The sequence below is a fragment of the Dermacentor silvarum genome, chromosome 1, assembly GCF_013339745.2.
Source record: "Dermacentor silvarum isolate Dsil-2018 chromosome 1, BIME_Dsil_1.4, whole genome shotgun sequence".
Taxonomy (NCBI): domain Eukaryota; kingdom Metazoa; phylum Arthropoda; class Arachnida; order Ixodida; family Ixodidae; genus Dermacentor; species Dermacentor silvarum.
In genome coordinates this window covers 320,881,576-320,893,265 of record NC_051154.1, presented here as the reverse complement: position 1 = coordinate 320,893,265, position 11,690 = coordinate 320,881,576, and the positions used below count along the sequence as shown (strand labels likewise).

The 11,690-nt window shown below is 42.1% G+C and overlaps 1 long non-coding RNA gene across 1 annotated transcript; it reads left to right on the top strand.

Annotated features, from left to right (window-relative positions):
- Window positions 1-7,794: 7,794 nt before the first annotated feature.
- Window positions 7,795-11,056, top strand: LOC125942274 (uncharacterized). The gene is made up of 3 exons (XR_007464950.1): window positions 7,795-8,197; window positions 9,297-9,400; window positions 10,944-11,056. It is a non-coding gene; the product is annotated as an uncharacterized LOC125942274 (long non-coding RNA).
- Window positions 11,057-11,690: the final 634 nt, after the last annotated feature.

The window sequence follows — 11,690 nt, the reverse complement described above, 5'->3', positions numbered from 1 at the left end:
CTCATGCATATTCTGTGTATATTATTGAATCGTACTGCGTGCTAGGGCAAGAGCCTTAGCAGCAATGCGACAGTCAGCTACAGCATAGCCGAGGAAGAAGAATGCTGCGAGCAAATTTGGATATGAATAAAATGCAAGCACGACCGGCCTGAACAGCCATTGCCAAATGCTCTCAGCTCCAAGGCTGGTTGGCTTCATCAAACCGTGGCTGCGGCATCTCCTTCCACTCGACCGCCTTCACTTACTGTTCTACAACTCTCTCTTGATTAGCAACCTACGGACATTCTTCTACACATCGTAAGAGAAGGGAATGGCTGTACTCGTTGTATGCATCATAGTCGAGCCCATATAACTAGTAATGGCCTTCGTGGTATTCCCTGACCAACTTTCTCATCTGCCATGGTCCCATTGGTTGCATCTGGTGCCCTAAAACCTGAGACCTACTTGCCATCCTGGACAGCTCACAATGAAATGCAATGCACACTCGATGAAATTGCTACCGACAAGCCATTAGTGACCTTATGGAGATGAGTATACGCTCACCCGCCTTGAACCCATCTGAATTACAGTAGAGGCAGGCAGCTCCTACACCTTGCTGCACCTGCCCCACGAGTGCTGCTACATGAGCTACATTTCCCCCCCTGATGAAGTCCTCCTATAGAAATGTCTACTTCAACAACTTTCCTTAGCCCGACCACTCTTACAAGTTTCTAAGTGATTTCAGTTTGAGACACAGAGCTGGACACAAACAAAAAGCAACAAAGGCATGATGAGGGGTCTGCACCCCCTGTTACAGAGTAAGCACGATGTACATACCTAAATAATGCATTGCATGAAAACAGCTTTTATATAGGTGCAAAAAAGAAATACAACTTACACATAGACCTATCGGTGAATACACGAAATGAACAATTACATAGTGATAGATTCTTGTTTTATAAAGGCATGAGTAAACTAGGAATATATTATACAAAAATCATCAATTGTAAACTAAACAGTTCTGCGTAAATGCTCAGGACACACCATGTGATACTGTATAGAAACAAAGTAGCGAAACAGTAGTGCAAAGTACTGTGGAAAATCTATGCAGTGCAACAGTTTGTACAAAGCATACGACAGACACAGTTCGCTTACGACAACTTTCACATGTCATTACTGACGCTCAATAACAGTAAAAAATATGTAATACTATAGACACTTTGCAAACAATGTTGGCTGACATGACTACTGATAACTTTTGAAGCATGTTGATGACCATGTGCAAACAGTAATAAATAAACATACTACATCGGTGATCGAGAAGGGGGGAAACAAAGCATTCAAATCTGAGAAAATGAGTTATACCCTCACTTTACTTTAGCTTGTGGCCACACCAACAGACCCCAAATCGAAGCTATCAATCAGGTCGAAAAACTAAATGTTATGACCACAGCCCATGCATGCAACAAAGCAGCTCCCTTCTCAGCAGCAGTCTACGAGGCTTGGCACACAACCATCGCAAGTGGATTTCTACAAGAACACCGATGTGCCGCTACTAAAAGTAGGACCTGCCTGCCTCTCAAGGTGCCAACATCAATAGCAGACTGGGCACAGTTTTCAAGCAATCCAAGGCTGTCTAGTGAAATAGAAAAGATTGCCTGCAACTAGGAAAGAAGCTACGCTTTGGCTGCGCCAAAGAACTGCCCACCTAAGCAATGCATTTACTGCTAGCCAATAGCCATGACAGCTGGCATGCTCGCCACTACTGTTCAAATTAAACCAACTGTAATTCAACCCCAACAACAGAAAATGGAACCCCCCACAGATTAGTGGCAAATATGTGCAGCATCAGACGATAACACTCCTAACAAAAGCTAATAACACTTTTGTAGCTTTTAGTCGGTGGTCCTGTCCCCAATTTATGTTGTAATTGGGAAAAAATAAAGGCAATTTTCAATTTTGGCGATGCTAACCTTTTCGCCACGTCCAAAAAGAATATGCTTCAAAGGTACGTTAAAGAGATGATAGCAACGAACACAACCAGCAAGAGCATTATTGTTCCCTCGCTGTCGCATGAACATTCACTAATCGTTAACGCATGTAAGCCAGCGATACATGCAAGCCACAAGTGGAACAACACTAAAATCTACTGGCGCTCATGTGCAGTGAGAACACAGCATTATAAAAAAACTTGGGGAGTTTGAAAGAAATCAAGGAACCAATTAGAAAAAATAAAGGATGACCGTGCAATGTTGTTACAAGTGGCAGTCATACTTGTTTGCAATAGGAATTTTTTGTCACAGCTGTCCATGACTGAGCCTGAGTGCCGAGAGACTGAGACTGTGCCGTATTGCCCATTGCCTTGAAGCAAAATGGCCCATTCATAAGGCGAGTGATTTTGTTTATGCATGCATGAAAGGCATAGCTGCAACCTTCGCAGTGCACGATGGTCGGATGTTTTTATGAATGTCAAAGCTACGGTATCACCTAGTCACACAGAAGTTTCCGACTGTTAATGCAATGAGAGGAGCAAGGCATTGTTGGTTTATTCTGCAAGAATGAAACAAGCCCACAAGCACAAGTGCGCTGTTTGTAGCTGGGTGCCAGACATTTTAGCTTTAGCTTAGTATAACATTGATGCAGGAGGCCGCACTTATAGGAGCGAGAGCCATTCAGCAGCCGATGACAATGTACTAAGCTATGCATGTACTTTATTTCATTGTGATAAAAATAAACGAAGTTTTCATCGTTTGCTTGGGACAGCAACCCCCTTTCGCTTGGTAAGGATAAGAAAATAGAGTAAGTATAAATGCTCACAATAGGTGATGCTTAAACAGAAAAACAATAATGACAGTCTTTCAAAAAGTTCTAATTCAAACAGTCTGTGGATGTCTGGTGTACACAAGATTTAGATGCACAATGTACTATGCAAGTAAAAAATTCGAGCTGCTGTCACAGCTTTAAGTAAGACTGCAGCTATGTCCCTCATGCCCACATAATGAGAAGCATTTGTCTTATGAACTGGCCAGTCTGCTTCTTTAAGGCAAGGGCCACACTGCATATAATACAGGATGCTACTATTTCGTGACATTCGCCGTATTCTCTGCCGAGACAAAAATATTTGCTGTTACAAAGAACTGCAGTGCAACAATCATTTGTAGCAACACTGGCACTGTCACGCCAGCTATGTTGAGCTGATATGCAGCTCAAGGTCCTTACACAGCAGGTCGGATATAAGAACGATTAAGACACGGTCGGAATGCATAAACTGATGAATACTGCCTGTAAAGGCGCGCTAGGCATTGTTACAAGATCAGGCCAACTGACTAACACGCACAGCTCGAGAAGCAGTGGCAACCATTTCAATAAACTGCAAATGGGTGTGTTGGTGCATGAGAGTAGAAGGGCAAGAATGCCTCCTCCAGAAATTTTCGGACACAGGCAGATTGCTCCGTTTTGTCCCCATGCAAATAAGCAAGCCAGCAACAGGTCACAATGAATGATTGACCACAGAAAGCTAAGCAAAGTTGGTAGAAACTCAAGTTATGAAAATGCAGATGTGTATAACATGAACACAACAAGAACGAGAACACAAATGCTGAATGTCGAATGAAAGGTGCACAATGGCCACAGCACAAGGCTACATGCACGACAAATAGCGTTGCCATATTTTACCGTAATGAGTTGCTTAAAAAGCCTCTCATAACTAGGTGTTTACTTTTAGAACTATGTTACGTTATGAGCAAAAAAGTGTCCTTGCTGCCGAGGCTGCACTGAAGTTTAACGATAGCCTCCTATATACTTTCATACCTGCCCAATGGTGTGAGAAGCGCAGTAGACAGGCAGTCGCACCTTGTTTTGGTGCTCACCACCACTCACCAAACCGAGCTCAGAGTACAGCAGACGATGGTATAGCGCGACACCCGATAGCCTTTTTTTCTGCGCAGCTTCACTTTACTGAATCTACACACCAGTAACACCTATACTGGCAAAAAGAACAGATTGCCATAAATTGCATCTGCTGAAAAAAAAACGTGCATGAAAACAAACGCAAGAGATTGTTCTCATTTATCATAACATGCTTCTTTGCATTTTTGTTTCACAATGAAGTTGTATTGCAAGCTAGCCTAGCAAAAAGTCAATATGAAGTGTGACACAAACAAAAATATTGCAGCCATTCGCATCTACAGCTTCTAGATCATTCATGACAGCAGCTTCTGTGCAGACATTCTGATAATGTCGCTCTAATCTACTACCTTCAGGGCAAAGTTAGCAGAGAGCACAAGTACTTAGTCAAGGTTGTCTCGAACAACTTCTCGTGATCACTGGGGCCTGAATACTTAGACGATGCTTCCATTACACAATGAAACGCAACCACATTTATCTTGTGACTTCTTGACGATGCATAAAAAAAGAAAGCTGACAGATAGTTCTTCTTGCAGGTGGAACATGACTAGGGCTCTCAGTCAATGCAATTCACTCTATAAAAGTAAGCCACTGAACTTATACAGCGAAGGAAGGGTCTGTTGAGTTTAAAACACCGAATTTGCTAGGACAGGCTGATGTGTCGTTTTACTGTGAATTGCCCCTGGTCTACTTCACAGACAGCAGTCGCTGCTTTACTATCATTGTATCCTTTATGCCAAGCCACTGCTTCAGCAAGGCAAACACGTTTTGCCATATTTTAAGACTTCCAGATGTGCACACGCTACCACAACGGCTTTTTCGTACGCTGGCCACTGATCACAGGCAATTTGACAGAGTGCTGCAAGCCTGGAATGAAATGCGAGGAGACACAAAAATTATACGAGAGGCCTGTAACCTATGCACAACGGAGTCCCCACTGCTCTCTTAGTTCCAATGTTACCAGTGTTCATGCACATCAAGAGTTCACATGATTAACCACTGCTTGCACGAATACTTTCAACTATACACATTTTGCAAACTCTCCATTTCACCACAAAGGAGTCCTCTAGAAGATCAGCAGTCAGTCACTCTAGGCCTTGTATGTGGCAGTACATCTATGGGTGGAATCAAAACTTTTCTACCGAGTTCCCAACATCACAGATGTGGGATGAACGGCCTACAGGGAAGAATACACACTGTGCCTGCAAGTCATCACTGGTCTACAGGTAGTGATTTTCTGAGGCTGGCGGGTGGTGGCACTGCATAATTTGAGGCACATCAAAAGCAGAAGCTCCAATGAGGATGTGCTGACAATTAAAATACATGGATATTGCGTCCGCATAAATTCCCAAGACACACATTGTATTTGCTATCCTTCATGCTGACATAACACGACGAAGTTTTTCGCGGAACTAAACAGTCTGCAGCATGTATTACTACTGTACCAACCTGTGCTCGGAAGTACTGTGAAACTTCAGGCACTCTCCCAAATTTTGAAATAGTGCCCGCAGCATTTCTGACATCCCTGAAAATGGCTGTGGCACACCATGAACACAGGTCTGAAAGCATGCTTTGTACTGAACTTCCACCTTTGCTTTCGCAGATGCTATGCGAGCAGACAGTCACCGTTCTTTCCAAATTATGATACATCTCTCGCATAATGCACCTCTCAGCTACCTGCATCGGCACAAACTTTGCCACAGAAATAAGACGCAATACAAAGCCATTGCCATCTACAAAGGGAAATGTCGATGTTGCCCAAAGTGGACCAAACATGCGTGTTGACTTCGAAAAGTGTAGAAGTTGGTGAACATTAAATTTCATTGAGGATCCCATACAAAAATGGTTCCTTACTTTCTTTAGAACTCTTACCAACTTTCTATCAACTTTAGTAACACTCTATGTACTTTTACTTTCTATTAACACATGTTACAAGAAAGTTGGTAGGATCTGTCTTTACTTCGGTTTGAAGAAAGTTTGTTTAAAGAATGTTTAAAGAAAATTGTTAGGCTCTGTTTTAACTTTCGTTTGTAGGAAGTTTGTTCAAAGAAAGTTTACAACAAGTTGGTAGGCTCTGTTTTTACTTCGGTTGAAAGAAAGTTTCTTTAAAGAAAGTTTTAAAAAGGTTGGTAGGCTGTGTTTTAACTTTTGTTTGTACGAAGTTTGTTCAAATAAAGTTTAAAAAAGTTAGTAGGCTCTATTTTTATTTTAGTTTGAAGAAAGCTTGTTTAAAGCAACATTAAAGAAAGTTGATAGGCTCCGTTCTTGTTTTCACTTGAAGCAAGTTCGTTTGAAGAAAGTTTAAAGGAAGTTTAAGGAAAGTTGGTAGGCTCTGCCTTTACTTTTGTGTAAAGAAAATTATAACTGTATTTGTTTCATTCATTTGCTCATTTAACACCGCAATAAAGAAGCATAACATGCAATATCGGTAATACAATAATTAGTACGAATAAACTAAGTGTCATACTGACAATTGCTTCTGCAGTTTAAGAGAAAGCGAGGAGACAGAATAATTTTTGTTATTATGTGTGCATATATAATTAGTAGAAGCTAAGGTAAAATATCTTAGCCTGTCCCAGTGAAATTGTATATAACGCTTTCCTACTTCAAAAAAAAGGTTGTTCTACACTGACTGGTACTCGAACCCGGGACTTCTGCGTGTGAGGCAGAGACGGTACCACTACTCCCATATTACAGTAGCACTAGCAGGAACTATACAATGCCTAGACTTTCTGACATGTCGTAAGGCCATTTATTTGTTTTCACGACGCTTACCTTTTTTCGGAATTCGGCTTCTTAAGAAACCTTTCCTTTACGATTTTATGCAGACTATACGCAAAACTCTCGCAAATGCAGTATCTGCGGTCACTGTTAAAAGAGCCTTTCTTTTCAAAACTGCGGGTGATTGTGATGATATTGTCATGTAGTAGTGACGCTGAAGTCAACAGTCGTAAAACTGTGTATGACGAAACTAATTCTTTATTGGGCGAACCTGTGCCCACAAAAGCAAGCTATACACTCGAAGCACAACGAAAGCGGCGAACACAGTCGGCGGTCGTCGAAATGTCAGCGGCGAAGCGCGTCGGCTTTTATACCTGAGTCATCGAAGGTTCCATATTAATATCCCTGATGCCCGCGGGTCTTCCAGAAAGTTCTAGACAATTCGCGTCGGTTATACAATCAGATAACATAAGCGTCGGTGAAAACAGGCAACGGAAAGAAGCATCGATAACGTTCTAGAAGCTTCCGATGCAGGCGCATCCTGCGCCGAGCGATAACGTTTAACACTTGTTAGCCGGTGGAAAGCGGCCACCGGTGAAAGATAACATGTATACGTGTCAATATATTGGCGGGATTCCGTAAATGCTTGCTAAGGCACACAAGTGAATAATTTACGATTGTCAGTTTACTGAGTAGTCAGTTGTGTACCTGGCATGGCCGTATCTGTTTGTTTACACGTGCGTGCAAGCAGTACGCCTGTTGCACTTCAGCCGAAGCTTCAGCTGCTGTAGCGCGCCAGCCATCACCACGTTTTGTTACCTTTATTCCTGACGCTAAGAGGAAATATGGTCTCACCAATTCAAGATGAGGGCACATATTCTCGAAAACATTACACTTGGCGCCATAATTAACGTGAATGTGGGCGGTGATCACGGATATGTGCTCGGTAAGTGTCACATTAGCCCGTAGACCGTCCGTCATTTCAAGTAGACGGAGCCGCACGGGCGGCGCGTGGATTGGCTCATGCTTCAGCTACGACTTCCCTTGAGTGACAATTGCGAATCTCGAAGGCTATGCTCCTGAAGCGATGCGAATCAAGGAGGCAGGTTCCTTTTCGTGAACCGCAGTGTGGCGCTGCTCCAGTGTTTTGTTCAGTAAATCCAATCCAATCCAAGTTGCTGTAGTTTATGGACCACGTTGGCTGTGCGCGAGTGCTTGTTGCAGTGAGGCGGTAGTTGAATTTTATATTAGAAGTGCCTAGGCAAAATGTGCTTCTTATCGTGTGCATTAACCATCGCACAACCTCTGGACTCGTGAAACACCGTGTGTTCGCCGTGTGTTTCGAGCGATACGCCAGTGTCAACAGTGTCTTACAGCGCCCGTCCGAGCTGCTTTTGTTCCCGCCTGCCTGCGCTCTCTCGTGAAAAGCCTGGTACTGGGGCTTCATCACAGTGTATGGAAGAATTTGTTGTAGGTTGTGCGTTCGTGGTGCTGTAGTTCATCGGCAGCTCTACAGTGTTTGCGCCCGAAAGAGAGTTGGTGCCACGGTACCTGTGGGACGAAGGAGTGTTTGCTGACTACGTCTTGAAAGGTAAGCAAGTTTGGCGCTTGTGCGCGTTGTTGTAGCTTATGGTTCATGTAATGAGCTTTGTGTAACTAGAGCAGAGCGCATTCTGAGCGTAAGTTGTCCATGTTTCTATGAACATTTAGTAAGCAATTTTACGAAAGCTTCTGTTGATGTTATCGCGTACTTGCATTTTCCTGTGAAGTATGCTACCCCGGGGGTCTGATTGCTCTGACTGAATGGGAACACAATTATGGAAACACTGAAAGGTACTGTTTGTTGGGTAGTTTCCCGGCAGAAAATTATTCCTTATATAAGCATTTCCGCGAGTACACTGCAGGTGTGTACACGTCGGTGTGTCATGGGCTTCACGCGTTGGCACAGTATAGCTATGTTTGACGCTTGCGTAATATTAGCTTGTATGAAGACTTTTTTGTGTATACAGTTCACTTTGAAGGCCCGCGTCGCGAGAACCTGTCTGTATTCTATATTGAACTATAGAACCTGTCGTGTTCTATATTGCGAGGCAGATATACGCCGATATTGCAATGACGAGGTTTCTTTTTAATCGAGACCTCTCAATCAGACGCTGAATTTTACTATACATATTCATCTAAAGAACAGTATGCCAGCTCTTCCAGTCATAGGTAATGACTGTGCCTTGCAGTAATAAAGTAAGGGCTGCGATTTCGTGGCGATACTTTGCGCTGTATCCTACGTCATTCTTACCACCCACTGTGAACGGCAGGCTATTCCAGTTCATAACACGGGTGGCGCGTCGGTCAAACCTCTGACGAAGAGCGAGAAGGAATACCATCGCTATACAAACACGGCCTAGGGTTCAAAAGACTTTTCATGTGCTCAATATTTTTTTTCACATCCAATGCTCTTTTTGCTTTATTAAATATTTGAGTTTCGGTGATTTTCCTGGTAGTCTTATGTTTGCTGCATTCCAACATTGAATCGCACTTGTTACAACATAACCGTGTAACCTCCTGAGATATAATGGAGAGATTCGTACGAGACGCACATTAATGTAGCTGCTAGTGTGAGGCTCCTTGCAATTCAGTATTAGACTGATATGATGGGTTTCCAGATTCACATTGCAATAAATTATTCATTGCAGTTGAAGGCTATGCGGATTCTGGAGGCATCCCACAGGAACCTGCAGCACTGCTGCAAGCTGGAAAGCACCACTATAAAGCACCTGATCTGCGTGCTTTTACATAGGTGCGTACAAAACTGTCATTGCCTTGTGTGCTGTAGGATATGTTTCTGTAATATGCAATCATTTTACTGTGTGTGCCATTTTCATGATTTCTAGTGGCAAATCACTTGCATTTCACTTTTGGTCATCTGGAGGGCCCTCAGTTTAATGAACTTACCTTTAACTAGCCTCCTCTGAGCTAAATATAACTCTGACTTGAGTAACTGCATGATATACTCTGTACACACTGTATATTAATCTAGTCACATTGCCTTTTTAAGATAATCATTGAGAAGCATGAGGTCTCAAGATGTTTATCTTTTTGTCAATTTTATTATGCAGTATTGTGAAGCTCACTTCTCACACTATTGCCTGTGCGCCTATATTGTTCCCTCTAATCGGTCACACTTATGTATTGTGTACCGTACATCTCTTAAAATTATCATACAAAAAGCAAGATTTTCTTTATTAGGTAGCTGCTGAATCCCTAGCCACTGTATGAGCAGGTAATTCTTCAAGCATATAACAAACCAATAACCTTTTCATGTGACAAGTTCAATATGCACCCAAAGTGCAGGTTGGCTTCAAGCAGGAAGCTGGTCGCCTTTGTATTTTACAGAAATTTGAGGTGGTAACGCAAACTGCTAAGTCACAACAATCCGCACAGTGCAGTATAGTTGCAAGCTACCACGACAGTGTAGCTGAACGCTGAGTGTTCATCGTTACATTGGCACTTTTTTTTCTGTGGGCAGTAGTTGCAAGCCACGACAGTGCAGCTGAACGCTGAGCGTTCGCCTTTACATTGGCTTTTTTTCAGCGTGTCTCTGCCCTTCTACAGTTGACATTGGATAAAGCTTGTTCTTTGCTGTCACTTATCTGAAATGCAAACAATCCTTTATACTTTTTCTTTCATATTACTTGTCAGCTGCCTAATACACAAGCTTCCGGTGACATGGTAACAGTGCTGACTACTGCCCAGAACATGTGTGCATCTGTGGTTTGTGGTACCACATGCTCACTACCTCGGATTTACTGAGATGTCACAAGAAAGATTGCTTCATGCTCAAGCTGCCCTGCACTTGGTGGAAATATTGAAATAGTCACTTTTTAATATAATAATATACCAAATTGAGTTTTCAAACTGTGAATAATGCACACTAGAGGGTCTATAAAAATGTTTTCTACCTCCTAAAGACATGACATATCTCGCGGAAGCCGTTCTAAAAACTTTGAGTATCTTTACTGCAACTGATTTACAGCTACTTTACACAAGTGTATGATTCCTACATGTAACACATGCATATTATGTGCAGCAGTTCTGCTTCAGCAATGCTTCAGTCAATTTTTGGGTGGCGTTCCAATACCCACCAGGACGTCGTCCAAAAACAAGCTTTGCACCCCAGAGGTGTGAATGCCGTTCTAAGTATGTTTGGCAAGGCAGTCAGTTGAAATCTTCGTTTTGATTGTGGGTCATTTGAAGTCAAATTCTTGTGGATGACTGCATCATGCTATCTCGTCCAGATACAATTCATAAGGCTAACTATTATTGCATTTTTCCTCCTGTAGGCTTGCAGCAAGAGGGATATCAAGAACACGGGAGATGTCAAGACCACATTATAGTCACTGCTTGCTTGTGGTTTCTGAGGGCATGTATGAAAGGGTTGGAAAATAAACATCAGTGTTTGAAAAGATTGGTGTGTTTCGCTAACAGCTACATACTTTTATATCTACAAGGTTGCATCAGAACAGTACCAGACAATTTCTAAAAATGCTGGAAAAAGTGGATAAATGTCACCAGGATGTTTCTAGGGCGAGCAACAGAAAGTTGGAAACAAGTTACAAGAATGTTTCTAGAGCAAGCAACAGAAAGTTAGAAAAAAGTTGCAAGGATGTTTCTAGGGCGAACAGCAAAAAGTAGCAAAAAGTAGCAAAAAAGTTACTAGGATGTTTCTAGGTCAAGCAACAGAAAGTTGGAAAAAAGTTGCAAGGATGTTTCTAAGGCAAGCAACAGAAAGTTGGAAAAAAGTTACAAGAATGTTTCTAGAGCAAGCAACGGAAAGCTAGAAAACAGTTACAAGGATGTTTCTACGGCAAACAGCAAAAAGTAGGAAAAAAGTTACTAGGATGTTTCTATGAATGCTTGAAGGATGTTCATTCATCGTTTAAGGAAAGTTTGTACATAAAATTTTAATTGAATATCGGTGGCCAATAGTCAACAGGATGTTGGTATGAAGTATTGAAGTTTATAAACGGTTTGAGAACTTTCAATAGACCGTTGGTAGGTTTTAGTAACATTTGTCTAAAAAAATTTAA